Raw genomic sequence first — 15916 nt, forward strand, 5'->3', positions numbered from 1 at the left:
GAGTTACAGGAACCTTTAATTAATCCGTTTTGTTACGCGCCAAAACAGTTTGTGCTTGAATTGATATTAGCAAAATGTCCAAAAAATATTGCTCTGTGCCTGCTTGTGGAGTAATCAAGGATCCTAGAGACCACAAAATAATGCACAGATTCCCTTCAAACACTGTGAACAAAAGGTTGTGGTGCAAAAAGGTTTTTAATGCTACAAGTAGGTACCCAAACATGAATCTTTTACCTTAGGGAATGTATAGGCATTAAAACCATTTCATGATAATATTGCCAATAATTTATACTTTTGAGAGAAGTCGTTATTATTTAAATAAAAGACTTAAACCCGGCTCTGTTCCTACTTTGTTCCTCCATGGTTCCAAGTCACCGCTACCTGTTCCTACTTCTTCAAGCTACCCAGCAAGTAATAAACGTGATCCAGAATGCAGCTTCATAATTCCTGAGACACATTCCGATAACAATGTAAACACCTCAAAGAAAAATTTTCCTACTGCATATCCCTTTGAAGACGATCCACGCCCATGGCGTTGTGATTTTGGCACCGGTGCCGACATTTTGCCTCTTTTTCTAGTAAAAACCGAAATACATGATGTCATTGTGTCAAAAAGTCAGACCATGACAGACATTTAGCTGACATTACAGATTCCTTTCCCTCCCGACGTATGCGCCCTCACATGTCACATTTAAGGGATTGGGGAGACTTTAATAGTGAATCAACGAAGACGACGGTCAATTTAATTATGAAGTTATGAACTATGTGGATCAATCATCGACGTGACTTCTCCGAAACAAATGAAAATCAAGAAATGACTCGATTACAAATTATATTGCTCGCTCGATATAACCAATAAATTGAAATGTAATTTTTCTTTCAATTAGAGACCAAAATTGAATATCAGTGAATTAGCAACTCATAATGTTAGTCAGAACGAGACTTTTGAGTATCAGAGAATGCTCGAAAGTAACAGTGGGTATAACGTTACGTGGAATTGTATAACGCAGCTAAATATTAATGAAAATAAATACATATAATAAGAATATTATGTTATAAATATTGTTAGATATATTGTAAAGATGAAATCTAAAGAAATGATTAATTTATGTGTCCAGATCTTTTAAAAAAGATTTTAGATAAATCAAGGATAACGCCAGATGTGTTAGGGTTCCAGAATAATTATATTATCTAAGAGTTCTATTCCAGAAGTGGAAAGAATGCACAGATTTTTACCGATTGCCAAAAGTTATTGTTATTAGGAATGCTATATATGATACTTGTCAAACGCTTTGGTTTTTAAAAAAATTTTAGTCCAAACTCGCTAAGAAAAGTTATTTGTCATAATCTCCGTTTTAAAAATACAAATTTATTTAAATAACTGCTAAATATAAAATTTCACAAAGTCTCTGCCAACACGTGTACCGAAAGATATTATCGAGGAGCAGAGTGTGCTCGAAAGTAACACTGTTTGCTACTTATAGCGATAAGTCAATATAGAAATTAAAAATAATATAACGTTTTCTGCTCGAAAAATAATATTAACATTTTCGGCAGATATAACCAACCAGTTAAAATGTCATTTTTCTTTCAATTGGGAACCTAAATTTTTAATATCAGTGAATTAGCAACTCATAATGTTATTCAGAACGAGAATTTTGAGTATCAGGGGATGCTCGAAAGTAACAGTGGGTATAAGTATGTATAACATTATATGGAATAGCATAACGCAGCTAAATATTAGAGTGTTTGCGCAAGGGTATTGTTCGTTATAACTACTTATAATCATATAAGCAGCCCATTTTACTGTAATTAAAGAAATACAAATTTTACTTTGCGCATATGTACTAAGTTGTTAGAGTTATAAACAACAGATGTTCTAATAAGTTAGGTTATGTGGTCGATTACTGAAGTTAAAGGTAACGTCAACACCTACTTCCATGTGTGACAGGATAAGGTCGAATTTTTGAATTGGCTCCGTTATTTTTATAAAAGTGTAAAGAATCGGTGTTTAGGGTATACAGTACACCGCGCGATATGGTTATGACCATAACGACGGGTTTTTATAAGCGAAAAAGTCCCTTGCACAAATACTTTAATAATGAAAAAGAATTCGTCAAAAGTCATTTCGACACATATATCTAATACTACTATATTGCTAACTCTTCAGAAGTAACATGGAAACGGTGTTCACGGACAGAGAGCGACAGAAGATGTTGTTTCTGTCTATAAGAGTACCGAGGGTCTGTGCGCATGTAGACAAAATAGAAGCGAAAGTACGAAATGTCAAAACGCATCCAGTCACGCTATCGACTACAAATCAACCAAGTACGAGTGCATGCACAGTACTGTTTAGTACCACAGAGAGACAGATAGGTCCGATATATTGCTCTGCCGTTATGTTTTCGGAATCTTTTGGGGCCAGTTAGCAATATAGTACTATTAGATATATGTTTCGACAGGACTTCCTTCGCCCCCGAAGTGCAGTGCCACAAATCCCCTTCTTTGAAAAATTAAAAAATTAGATTCTGGGAATTTGTATTCAATAAAACAAATACAAGAGTATGCTATTTTATAAAATTTATTATAAACATTTTTGTGATGTTATGACATTAATAGGGATATTGGGCAAATTTTGGTTAGCGTTTTACGATATACACGAATATTCTTAGCATACATATAAAATACAATCGGTCCGGTAGGTTTGGAGATTATCTGCCCAATAAAAATCTGAACGGACGGTCCACAGACTGAGCCACAAAACCTAATTTTTCATACTCTATGGGTCATGAAATGTCGAGAAAACATAGAAGTCGCCAGTCGCCCTCCGATTGACTCGATTACAATAATTTCTTTGCTTAGGGTCAGAAAGTAAAAATAAAATTCGCAATATTAAATTTTATAATTTTTCGAACATTTTTTATTTTATAGAAAGTGTATTTCCAAAACACCGAAAACACACAAAATATTTGTCGAGCGACGAATAAAAATTTTTGAACCGAAGAGATTAACTGTGACTTATTTATAATTTTATAAACAACGACTTTGACGACGCCGTAAACACTTAGCAATTATTTGATGTTTCCGGGCTATTTTAAGATTACCATGGCAACGGAAAGCAAAAAGCACGTGTGCCGGAAGTTCGACCTCCCGCATCCTGGTGAATGTGAAAAAGTCATAAAAAAAGTTCATGAGTGCAAAATATATATTTACAGCACATTATCAACGGGAATATACCTTTCTCTGCAATATTCGTAGTATTAAAAATGTTAATGTTTATACATCGGAAGAATGTCACGTAGACATTTGTTTGATTTGAATAAGTTTATCGCCTCAGAACTGACGACTAAAATTATTCATAAGCCTCAATTGAACAAAATACTTTGAATGTTATTATTATAATTCTTACCTTATCATTATTTTATTGTTATAAAGACGGGCGTGTTCTCACATTTTCGAGAAAATAGGGTGGCTCGTTCTTGATTTGATGAATAATAAATTAACTGATTCATTAATTTCTTTGAGTCACCTGTTTAAGAAAATCTACAAAATATGAATGCAATAAGTTACAAGTATAGTCTGATCATATTTTGCACATTTTCGAAAGAATTTATTCGGAAAAATTTTAAGATGACGTAATCAATTTTTTGAGGTTGATAAACAGATATATCTTGATTAAAAATTTACCATGCCTACAGTAACTTCAAAACGTCAAGATTTTAAAGTATTCAGTTTTGCAACTCTTGATTCAATCAATAAAATAAATTGCCTCAATCATTAATTTTTTTCAGGCACCCCGTATAAGCAAATCTAAAAATATTAATGCAGTGATAAATCACAAATACAGACTCATCATATTTTGCACATTTAAGATAGGATTCCTTCAGCAAAATTTTGGGATGGTGTCATCAATTTTTTAGGAGGGATGAGCAAATTCATTTTGATCAAAAATATACCATGCTTATGATAACTTTAAAACGTCTCCAAGATCTCAAAGCATTCGGTTTTGTAGCACCTGATTAAATCAATAAAATAAATTCACACATTCATTAATTTTTTTGAGTCATCCTGTATACGCAAATCCAAAAAATATGAATGAAATAATAAATCACAAGTACAGACTCATTATATTTTGTGCATTTTAGATAGAATTTATTCGGCAAGCTTTTGAACTGACGTCATCAATTTTTTGGAGCGTGTAAGTAAATATATTTTGATCAAAAATTGATCATGCTTATCACAATTGTAAACTATCTGCAAGATTTCAAAGCATTTGGTTTTGCAGATTCCAAATTAAATTGCAAAATGTTGTTTCATAATTTTGATTTTCTTTTCCAAAAATCTGGACGTTTCCGGTAAAAACTCATCACGGAGTCATAAGCTACATGTGTAGCACTATGTTATTTTATACAATTTAAAACCCATTTACTATGTATAATTTTGAAATGACGTCATCACATTGGTGCGGATGATTAGACAAATTTTGGTTAGCGTTTTACCATCTACATGATATTTCTAATATAAATACAAAATTTGACAACAATCGGTCTAGTATTTTCGGAAATAATATAATATAATATAATAATAAAAATACGGAACGGCAGACAGACGGAAACGGGGGACCTATTTCTCGCACTCAAGGGGTCATGTAAAGTCAAGAAAACGTAAAAGTAGAGAGTCGGCCGACGGACTCGATTACAGTACTTCCTTTGCTTACGCTTAGGAAGTAAAAATATAATAAGTAAAATATAATAAGGATTAATTTACGTGACTAGAGGGCCGGTTTATAGAACAGCGAGTTAAATATTTAATCCTCGATTAGTTTAACAGAGAATTAAAATGTGGAATATCAGCCCGTGATTGGTCCAAACATGCGCGTTGCCTCGCAACGGACCTCAATTAAAAGTTAATCGCGAATTAACTTTAACTTCGCTTTCTATAAATCGGGTCCTTAGATCTTTTAAAAAAGATTTTAGATAAGTCAAGCATAACGTCAGATTTGTTGGGGTTCCTGAATAATTATATTATCTGAAAGTTTTATTATTTTTGCCAATTGCCAAAAGTTATTGTTATTAGTAATGCTTTAATTTTCTAGCAGTTCATACTCGTCGAAGCAAGGACTAACACTTGCTAAATACAAAATCTCTTAAAATCTCTGCCAACAATTGCACAGAACGATAGGTACATTCGAGGAGTAGAGGGTTCTCGAAAGTAACATTGTTTGCTACTTTTAGCGATAAGTCAATATAGAAATTAAAAATATTAAACCGTTTTCTGCTAGAAAAATAATATTAATATTTCTTTTTTGGCAGATTAACCTACAACTTAAAATGATACTTTTCTTTCAGTTAACGACCAAAATTTAACATCAGTAAATTATATTAATTCATAATATTACCCAGAATGACGCTTTTGAGTATGAAAATGCTCAAAATTAACAGTGGGTAAAACATTACATGGAATAGCATAGCGCCGCTAAGTATTAATGATAATAAATCTAATAATAATGTTGTTATAAATGTTGTTACATAATTTGTAAAGATAATATCTAATAGAACGGTTTATAGTTGGTCAGATTTTTTCTAAAAGATTTATCCATTTATAAAAACAAATTTCACAGTATCTTAGATTCTTTAAAAGATTTCTGAATTTTTGACACTTGCCTCACATGCATTAAATTTAATAAATAAAACAATTATTAAGTATTATTTATTTGTCCTTTAAAAATTTAAGGATGGCATCGTAAAAATTTGTTAATTGAATATTTGACTCAATTAACTTGACTAATTAAATAAAAAATCCTTAAATATCCAATTTTCTCGTAGTTCCGGAAACAGAATACTATTTTTAATTTTAATATGTAAGCGTTGCAGCAGTTAAATATATACTATTTGCAGGATAAATTAACATTTTATAATTTGTTTAACGACACCTATCTGACTTGTTAGAATGTATCAAAAGTGAGAAATGTTATATCTAAACAACATTAGATACATGTTTTCGTAAGTAAGCAAAGAAAATATTTTTTTCAAACAGCTGGTCATAAGGTATGACTTATTAATAAATTAATTTTGTTTAATTATTCACCCAGCGCAGATCAAAAGGTGTCTCCCCGGATAAAATTAAATCCTATTTTACCAAATTAACTATTTTATAAGAATTTATAAAAACTAGATGTTATACACATCAATTTCTTCGATTTTAGGAGATTAATTCATTCCAAAAAAAAATTAAAACCAAAAATAACAATCTAGTATCGAGTGTATTAGTGAGAGCGACATGTCCCGGAAATGATCGAATGACGTCTGTGTTGACGAAGAATGCGTAGACTTTACAATTTTTCCCACACAAGCTCTTAATATTGTATTTTGTAGCAGTTGACCACGTATCGTTATACAGATAATGGCTGATTACTTTGCTTTGGTGAATAAGCAATTCCTAGATCTCCGCTTATCGAACACACCTCTTTTTCATTTGTTCATCATTATAAAAGAACTTTAAATTTTAAATGTTATTGTTGTTGATCTGCGACCCGCATGCAAAGGGAAATATTTCAGCTGAAAGATAGTTTTATCTAGCGTTGAAAGTTGTTCTTACTGTTAAATAAATTTATAAATTTTTATTGCTATTGGATTTCATCTAGTAATTTTAAATGATAGAATAAGATGCGGACTCTTTTCAGAATTAAATTTGCTTCCTGTTTTTACTTCCCGAGGGTAGGCTAAGGAAGTATTGTAATAAGATCCATCCGGCGAATAACTACTTTCATGTTTTCTCGACTGTCCTAACTAGTCTTAAGTCTTCGGACGGGTACGCTGAGGGTATCCCTAACAGCATCACCGTGTCATCGCTTCCATAGTACGAAGAAATAGGTATCCTGTTTCGATCTGGCTGTTCTCTGTATGTCGGCTGTACGTCGATTTTTACGAGGCAACTAATCTCCAAAACTACTGCACTAACTGTTGTCAAATTGTAGATGTATTTAAGGAATATCGGGTAGGTCGTAAAACGCTAAACAAAATTTGTCTAATCATCTCCACCAATGACATGTTCTTAAAATTTTGCCTAGTACAAATTTTATAAAATTACGTAGTCGAAAACTCGTGAGGTTGTTCATAAATCCGTTCTACTTGACCTAAACATCCAGATTTAAAAAAATATGAAAATTGTATAGCAGCATTTTGCAATGTAACTTTGAACCTGTAAAATCGAATCTTCTTAAATCTTGTAAACGTTTTCAGGTTATCATAATCATGGTAAATCGTTAATGAAGATTTATCAGTTTATCCACTAACAAAAATTTAATTACGTCAACTCAAATTTTAAGAAATTATCCTCGCTCAAATATACAGAATATTATGACTTTGCGCTTGTTGTTTATCAGTGTATAATTTTTAAAATTAATTATACAGGGTTGAATAAAAAAATTAATGAATGAGTCAGTTTATTTTATTGATTAAATCAAGAACGATTCAATCCATTTTCCTTAAAATTTGAGAATGGTATACTGTTATACTATAATACTGTTTCTATCTAAATTGATATATCTGTACTCACAAAAATGTTGATAACGTCATCAATGGAAACAAACTCGTCACACACTTCTTTACATTTACTTTAACATTGCATACATATCTTTAATTAAACGTATAAGGATTACAATAAAAAAATAAAATTCACAAAATTAAATTTCATGATTTTTCAAAGAACCTGTATTTCTTCGCCTGTATTATCCATTCACGATCTTTATATAGTAAAGTAGGCTTTGATATTTTTTAATTAAGTTGGATAAACTGATTTGATGATTTAATTTTTTGTCTGTCAGTAGTCTGATTGACATTTGCTTCGAGCTGGATTGCCACTTTTCTACTTCATTTATTAGATCAGAATTATTCGACAAACAAATGTTTTAATTTTGTCAGCATAGATAATTTGTCATTGTGACAGATTCACAGATCATTGCGACATTATTTAAAAAGAAAATGCCTAAAATAGTTTTACTGCAACAAAAAATTGCAATAAAAAGATGTTTTTTGCAGTTTCGAAAAGACAGGCCCGATTTTTCTTTGGAAGAACTAACTATGAGGGTCTCGAACATATTTTCTGTAATGTAAAAATACGCTGTAAAATATTTTTTAATTTTTTTCTCCTAGGTGGGAACATCAACTGTAACGAAAATTGTATCAACAGGAGATCAAAATTTAAAAACATCACTATCTCGTAAGCGAAAACCAACGGATTTATTTACAAATTATATGTTCCGGAAAGACCTGCAACGACAAATTTGGCAACTTAATGAAAAAAACGTATATTTCAGTCTAGATACTCTTTTGGCATATTCTAGGGAACAGTTGGAATTTAAAGGGGGGCGAACCACATTATATAAAATTCTTAAGTCAATGGGTTATAAAACACAGGGAAGTAAATGGTTGCAAAATTCTATGTGGACAAAAACATGTCGTTGCAGCCAAAATTACTTTTTTGAGAACATATTTACAGTTTCTAAATTCTTGTGAAAATTTGACTTTCGTGTATTTGGATGAAACATGAATCTATCAAAATGGTTCGTCCATTCGTCGCTGGGTGCACGATACTGATCTAAAAAGCAATCCCACCAAAATTAAAAGTGAAGGATCAAGGTTTACTATTCTCCATGCGGGCTGTTCAACGGGGTTCTTGGATGGTTGTAACAATTTTTTAAATTAAAAAAATAACGATAGAGACTATCATAAAACGATGGACGGGACATTTTTCCAAAATTGGGTGGTTAATCAGCTCATTCCTACTTTGGCAAAGTTGAACCAAATATGTGTGGTGGTTTTAGACAATACACCGTATCATTCGGTTCAGTTAGATAAACTACCCACTTTTTCTAGTAAAAAATGTGAAATTCAGGAATGGCTCTTTAAACATTGTGTTGAATTTGACAAAAAAATTTCGAAGAAACAGTGAGATTTAATTAAACCCTTCAGAAACAAAAGAAAACAAAAGATATTTGGTAGACGAGACATTAAGAGAAAGTAGCCATGAAGTACTTAGATTACTTCCGTACCATTGTCAATATAATCCAATTGAAATGGCGTGGGGATTTTGTAGGAACTGTTACAACAAGCATATAAATTCTCAACCTTTATTAAAAAATAGGGTGGAGAATTTATGACTTGAGGCGCTTTCTAAATGTACTCCAAGCATGTGGCAAAATTTTTGTAAACATTGTGAAAAACTTATTTTGGCAAATTGGGAAAAAAATATGGGAAATCTTTCGTACGAATCTATACCTGCTTTCATTATTTCGCTAGGTAAACCTGATTCAGAATCTGAGTTTGAAAATGACGGTGATGATACAGATTTTCATAGCGAAATAATGGAACTGGAGTGAATTGTAGCTTGTCGGGGGTGACATTTTTACGCATCTTTCGTTCTAAATTTACCAAGGAAGTATGTGAAAAACTGTCTGACGTACAACAAAATAAGTATAATTTTAGTTAGATCGTCCACGTTGTTACTTTGCACCAAATTTTAAGCATTTTCATTTTTTTTTGTAACTCTTCATGGACCTGGAGAAGGCGTATAGTAACGTTGTTATTAATACGCGTTTGGAAGTACTTAGTAAAAGCAAATAAAGAGCACTTCCGTAAGCATTAGTAATAGCTATATAGACAAATCATTCAATTTATGGCCGGAAAACTGTTTCAGAAGAGATAAACCCATCAAAGCAATAGAGCAAAGTTGTTGTCTTTTACCAACCCTTTTAGTAATCTTAGAAAAGTGAAAAAAGAAGTTGGAAGATATGGAAATAGGCTGTCACAAAGGTCGAAATTGCCATTTCTAAGAAGAGTGGGCGAGCAGAACGAACTGATGATTGAGAATTAAAGATGAGATGCTAAATGTGGCATGCGACAATAGTCGTATGTAGGACCCCCATTCATATAAAAACAACGTTTAAGTGAAATTTTAGTGTTTGTTCCATACATATGAAATAAACACTTACAAAAAACCGTATAGCTGTTTTAAATAGCGTAAAGTTTTATGCTTTCTAAGAAATGGATACCGTTAACTTGGTCATTGCTATTGAAAACTGAAAGTATCGGCAACAATGTTTATATTTCTGGCATACTTTTTAACCTTTAATTTAATAAAACATAACCTAACGGAAAAAGTTCACGGAATTTTTATTCTTCTGCATCGAATACCAACAAACTCACTGGATTTTCATGGCCAACCCTACTATAGAAAGATCGTGAACGGATAATATTTCATGGGCGCGGGTACGTTTTGTGTAAAAACTTGAGACCAATTCTTACTTCCAGCGCGTAAGCTAAGGAAATATTGTAATGTGGTCCATCAGACGAATGGCCACTTTGATGTGTTCTCGATGCTTCATGACCCCTAGAACACGAAAAAAGTGGTTTTCCGTCTGTCTGTCTGTCTGTCGTCTGTTATCTGTGCTATCAAATTTTGTACGTAAGTTATGACTGTTATGAATATCGTTTAAACGGTAAAACGCCATTATTTACAATAGCAAATGTTTAATTTGTAAAAAATAAGATACCCCTGCACTTGTTGTTTATGAATCCTTGTTGAGTTTTTCCATAGACATCCAGATTTTTGGAATAAAATCAAAATTTTATACTGACAGTTTGCAATTTAGCATTGAAACTGCAAAACCGAAATTTCTGAAATCTTACACAAACGTTTTAAGAGTATCCTAAGCATAGTAATTTGTTACTTAAAATTAAAACATTTATACCTTACCACAACGTCTTCACAAAATTTTGCAATGGAGAAAACCCACTTGAAACCTGCACCGATTTTTTTTCTTTGAATGAAAGATCAAAATTTAATATTAATTAAGGAAATTAATATAAACGTATAACTCAGAATGATACTTTTGAGAATCAAGGATGCCTTAAAAGTAACAATAGGTATAATATTGTACAAAAAAATTCAGCAAAGCACATTTTTAATGAAAATCAATTAACTGTAATCATGCTCTGAAAATCGTAAGGAAAATTGTAAGATCGATAGTTATAACAACTTTTTATTTAGATGACGTATTGAAATACATCTCGAATACAACCCACACAACTTCAAATATTTTAGAATTCTAAAATATCTTATCTGAGAGTTCTAGAGTACTACAAATACTGGCAATAACACACATTTCTGCTTGTTCGTACCGGGGGTGTTCAGACTGTTAAAAATTTTTAATTTATACTTCCTGAACTAAGGAAGTATTGTAATCGAGTTCATCGGCCGACTTCTTACTTTTATGTTTTCTCGACCTTTCATGTCCCCAAGAGTACGAAGAAATAGGTCCCCGTTTCCGTCTGTCTGTCTGCTTGCCTTCTGTCCGCATTTTTTAGAGATATTCTCCGAAATTAATGTCCGATTGTTGTCAAATTTTGTATGTACATTAAAAATGTCATGTAGGGGGTAAAACGCTCACCAAAGTTTAGTCAGTCATCCCCACCACCAGTGGGATAACGTTACCTTCAAAATTTACTATAATATATTCTTTTTAATTTTATAAAATAATATATTCTTGCACCTGTCGTGTATGAATCAATGCTGACTTTTCATCCCAGACATCCAGATTTTTGGGAAGAAAATCAAAATTGTATAACATTTTGCAATTTAACTTTGAAACTACAAAACCAAATGTTCTGAAATCTTGCAAATGTTTTAAGGTTATAGTAATGATGGTAAATTGCTAATCAAAATTAATTCGAATATCCTATCCCAAAAAAGTGATGACGTCTCTCAAAATTTTGTCAAATACATTATATCTAAATTAAAAATGTATCATCCTATTCATATTTTTCAGAATTGGTTATACAAGGTGACTCAAAAAATGAATGAATGTTTCAATTTATTTTATTGATTACATCAGGAACTGCAAAAACCGAATGCTTTGAAATATTGCAGACCTTTTAAAGTTCCTTATCGTAAGCATGTTAAATTTTTAATCAAAACGTATCTGTTTATCCCCTCCAAAAATTGATGACCACAAATTTTGCCGAGTAAATCCTAGAATTATTTATTCCGGGTGAATGAATGAGGTAATTTATTTTATTGATTAAACCAAGTCACTCCACTTTCCCGAAAATTTGAGAATACAATGATGTTGTTATTATTAGTATTACACTGCACCTATGCAAATTGATATACATGTCCTTGCAAAAATGTTGATGACGTCATCACAAAATTTTGTGAAGGAAAAACTAATTTGAACTATACCCTAGTACGTTTCTTTATATTTACTTGAACATTACATACATATCTTTACTTTAACTTCTAGGGGTTGTCATAGGACAAAATAAAATTCGCAAAATAAAATTTTATAATTTTTCGAAAAAAATCTACATGTTTTATTGTTCTTCAGGGGCGAGGGAACTTTTGTCAAAACAAACTTCGAGCAATTTTTTTTAACTTTCCAAGCCGATGAATATTGGTGAATTTTATTTTTTACAGGCGTGCTCTTATTTAGTTAATACCTATAAGAAACGAGTGCTAAATTGACCAATTATGCACATACTTAAGTGAAAAGCGTGGATTTGATTTTCATATCAGGTACACGTGTATAATATTTTTACAACTGTTCATACAGAGAATTTAACTACTAATAAATGGCTCAATTAATGTATTGATTAACTAAAACATATTTATCTAATTTTCCCGTATTTCTAGACCACAGGCTTATAGGCATTCTGGCAGAAATGCAAGATAAACAAGATTTTAAAATTTGTTTACGAAACTGCAAATGTTTACTGTGATTCAGATGTGAGGGACGTTCTGTCTCAATAACTTTAGATGAATAAACTTATCAATAAATTGATTTTGTTTTAATTTTCCACCAAAGGGTTTCTCGATTCTCCTGGGACAATATTAAATCAAATTTAACTGAATTCACTATTTTCTAAAAAGGTACAAGAAACAAATATTATACACATCAATTTCTTCGATTTTGGAAAATCATTAATTCCACTGGCAAATAAATTTCACAATGAAACTAATAATGTAAACGTTCAGAGTTTAACGTGAGGGCGGCATGTCTGAGAAATTACCGAATGACATCTCTGCTGACGAAGAATGCGTGTGCTTTGCATATTTTCCCATACGAGCCCATAACAATGTATTTTGTAGCAGCTGACCGTGTATCGTTATACAGATAATTGCGGATTGCTTTGGTGAGTAAGCGATTCCTCGAAGCCAGCTTATCAAACACAACTTGTTTTTCGTTTGTTTTATACAGTCCCAGAATTAAAGAGCTTTAAATTTTAAATGGCTACATTGAAAAGGAAATTTTTCAGCTGAAAATTATTTTTAAATTATATTTATTAAATGAAATATATATTAAATGAAAGTAGGGTGCTTGAAAATATTGAGTTTTTTTTAATACTTGTGTAAAAAAATAGAGGAAGTTGTTTTTGCTGTTAATAATCAAATGTACATATTTTTTTATTAGGTACGAAGAACTTTAAATGGTATAAGAAAACACGGACTCTTTCCAGAATTACACTTATTTTGTGTTTTTTTTTTGTTTTCATATAGATTGACGTCACTAATTTATGGAGCACTGAATAAAAATACTTGCTGTTCATTGCTGTAAATGAAATTTGATGGAACTGATTTTGTCATTTACAAGGTATAAAAATAAAAAGATATAAAAATGAACAATATTTTTAAAATTTTGCAAAAAATTAAAAAAAATTATTTATTTCAATGTAAGTGTGAAATAATCATCATAAAGGACTACTTATTAATTGTTATTATTCTTCAATTTATCACTTTTTATTATCACCTTTAAAATCAAAATCATGTCCGCTATCACTTGATTCATTTCTATGTTTCTTTTCAACGAGAAAATAGTGTCCAAAACTGTCTGGTCGTCGTTAAATCAAAGTTGTTCATACCGATAGGACTGTGGGATCTGTGAGGTTCCCTACAACTTTATAATAGAAAATTGGGTCATTGTTGTCGTCCTTTGTTTCGTACAGAAATTCTTGGAATTTTGCAAATATAAAAATAATAATATTTATATGTGTGTACATATATGTAGCTTTTAGAATTATGCAATGAATGCTGAGACTGCTATTATTCTATATAAAAAAAATATTTTAACCAATTTTAGCATCGCAGTTGCATTTTTTCTCAAAAAAGTGCTAGTTTAATGCTCACCAGTAAAAGTTGAAAAGTTCAAATCGATTACATAATATGAAGTGATTTTTTTGAAACTAAGATGAAACCTACATATACTAATAGTAATAACCGACATTGTGTTTCATAATACAACGATTGTTACATTTTCTATGTATAAGTTTAAAAAGAGAAAATGTACTGTAAATAACATAAAGATAAATTATAATATAATTATAAATTAATTTCATGAATGTTTTGCATCTCTGTTAGGCATGGTATGGTTCGTGAGGTATAGCAGACAACTTTTGGTTAAATATTTTACCATCTAGACGATACCCTTAAATTATGTACATTAAACACTCATCACCACGAAACAAGGGCCACCCTTTATTATTATTTTTTTTTTTAGAAAAAGGTCCGAAGTTGAGCAAAATAAAATTTGATTTCTGCGAAATATTTAAATATTGTTTTGCAAAGTCTATTGTAATATTTTTATCCAAAAGAACGAAACAAAATATATTTGAATAAAAAACGATAAAAATTAATAACAATCAAACAAAGCTGAAAAAAATTGGTCGAAGGTTATTTCAGCAGAACTTCCCTCGCCATGAAGTATAACAAAACATAATCAGATTTTTCGAAAAATTATAAAATTTGATTAAAAAATTAAAATAAGGATATGTATGTAATGCTAAAATAAATGTAAAGAATCGTGCTACGCGTATATTTAAAATGAGTTTTTCCTTTATTAAATTTTGTGATTAATTTATTTTATTGATGAATTCATTAATTTTTTTGTCACCCTGTATAGAAATTCTATAAAACATGATGTAATGAAATGATAAATCACTAGAATAGATTCATCATATTTAGGCTTTATTCAGCAAAATTTTGAGATGACGTAATCAATGTTTTGGACGGGATGAATATATTTTGATTACAAATGTATCATGCTTACTATAACTTCAAAACGTCTGGCAGATTTCAAAGCAGTCGGTTTTGCAGTTTCTGATTTGATCAATAAAATAAATTAACTCATTCATTAATTTTTGGAGTCATCCTGTATCATCAGTTTTTAGGGGTGCGGTAAACGGATAAAGTTTAATAAACGTTTTATTAAGATTTCGATAACCCTAAAACGTTTACGAGGTTTCAGATCGTTTAGTTTCGCAATTTCACAGTTAACTGTAAAATGCTGTTATACAATTTTGATCTTTTTACAAAAATTTGGATGCTCAGTGTAAAAACAAGTGGAGCAATATGTTACTTCGTTAAATTTATATAACACTGGTGAGTGAGTCTACATATATATATAATTTCACAACAATCAGTCTAGTAGTTTCGAACATCATCGATGTAATAAAAACTTAAACCTACCACAAGCAGATGACAGACAGGCCGAAGCGGGAAGTATAAACAGAAGCAGATGCATTGGAATTGGATGTTTATTATATGTAGTATGTAAATCATAATACACTTAAAAATTTTAAACCTGTTATAGTTTCAGAAATGAAGTATAAGGTTAGGCGTTAGAGTTAATATTTCTAACAGAAATCAGAGAAAAACAATCAAAGCGACCAGAAATTTGCATGTTTTTCGGAAAAATATGCGATTAGATGTTTATCACACGAATTACAAATATTTTTTGTAGCTAGAGCAGATGTTTTTAAAAAGGCCAGTTTTTCTCAAAAAAAAAACAAGTTTTATTACCTTCACCTTAGAAATTTGCGCAAATTTTAACAAAATTCACAGCTTTTCATCCTTCATCAAAGTT

The 15916-nt window shown here is 31.1% G+C and overlaps 1 protein-coding gene across 12 annotated transcripts in view; it reads right to left on the reverse strand.

Annotated features, from left to right (window-relative positions):
• LOC135132413 (protein turtle) overlaps window positions 1–15916 on the reverse strand; it is a 257464-nt gene that overhangs the window by 146927 nt on the left and 94621 nt on the right. The gene's annotated exons all lie outside the window — the stretch shown is intronic.

Source organism: Zophobas morio, unplaced genomic scaffold (genome assembly GCF_036711695.1).
Source record: "Zophobas morio isolate AGI-343-1 ecotype UQ-CSIRO unplaced genomic scaffold, CSIRO_AGI_Zmor_V1 ptg000002l, whole genome shotgun sequence".
NCBI classification, from domain to species: Eukaryota; Metazoa; Arthropoda; class Insecta; order Coleoptera; family Tenebrionidae; genus Zophobas; species Zophobas morio.